General features: G+C 38.8%; 1 non-coding gene across 1 annotated transcript; it reads right to left on the reverse strand.

The window, feature by feature from the left end:
- Window positions 1–222: 222 nt before the first annotated feature.
- Window positions 223–329, reverse strand: LOC121213207 (small nucleolar RNA R71). Its single transcript, XR_005908580.1, has one exon. It is a non-coding gene; the product is annotated as a small nucleolar RNA R71 (small nucleolar RNA).
- Window positions 330–912: the final 583 nt, after the last annotated feature.

The following is a 912-nucleotide window of genomic DNA, read 5'->3' on the forward strand; positions in this document are numbered from 1 at the left end:
GATGAAGATCCCAACGCTCACTTGGCAAACTTTTTGGAACTATGTGATACATTTAAAATTAATGGCATTTCTGATGATGCCATTTGCCTTCAGTTATTCCCTTTTTCATTGAGAAACAAAGCTAAACAGTGGTTGAATTCTTTACCACGGGGGTCAATCACTACTTGGGAACAAATAACCAAAAAGTTTTTATTAAAATATTTTCCACCAGCTAAAATGGCTAAATTACGTAATGATATCTCTTCTTTTGTGCAGATGAATTTAGAAACACTCTACGATGCATAGGAGAGATACAAGGACCTCTTGAGAAGATGCCCTCACCATGGGTTACCACTCTGGCTACAGGTTCAAACATTTCATAATGGCCTGAATCCTTCGACTCGACACATGGTTGACACAGTTGCTGGCGAAACCATCAATAATAAGACACCTGAAGATGCCTATGACTTTATAGAGGAGATGTCACTGAATAACTATCAGTAGCAAGTTATGAGAACAAAGCCAATGAAAACAGCCTGCATTTATAACGTCGATTCCGTCACCATGCTCTCTAATTAGGTAGAACTCTTGAATAAGAAAATTGATGGTTTTCTTAGTTCTTCACAGGTTAACCTAGTAATGCAGTGTGAAGCAAGTGAAGGTGGATGAAGTAATTCAGAATACCCACCCTATGGCAACAACATGGAGAACGAGTAATTAAATTACATGGGAAATAATCCTCGATCTCAAAATAATCGTTATAATAATACTTACAATGTAGGTTGGAGGAACCACCCAAATTTCTCATAGGGAGGCCAAGGGAATCAGAGACCACCACCTCCAGGCTTCCAACAACCACCCTACCAATAAGAGAAAAAGCCGAACCTTGAGGAGATACTAACAAAATTCATCTCAGTGTCAGAAACTCGTTTT

The sequence above is a fragment of the Gossypium hirsutum genome, chromosome A13 (genome assembly GCF_007990345.1).
Source record: "Gossypium hirsutum isolate 1008001.06 chromosome A13, Gossypium_hirsutum_v2.1, whole genome shotgun sequence".
NCBI classification, from domain to species: domain Eukaryota; kingdom Viridiplantae; phylum Streptophyta; class Magnoliopsida; order Malvales; family Malvaceae; genus Gossypium; species Gossypium hirsutum.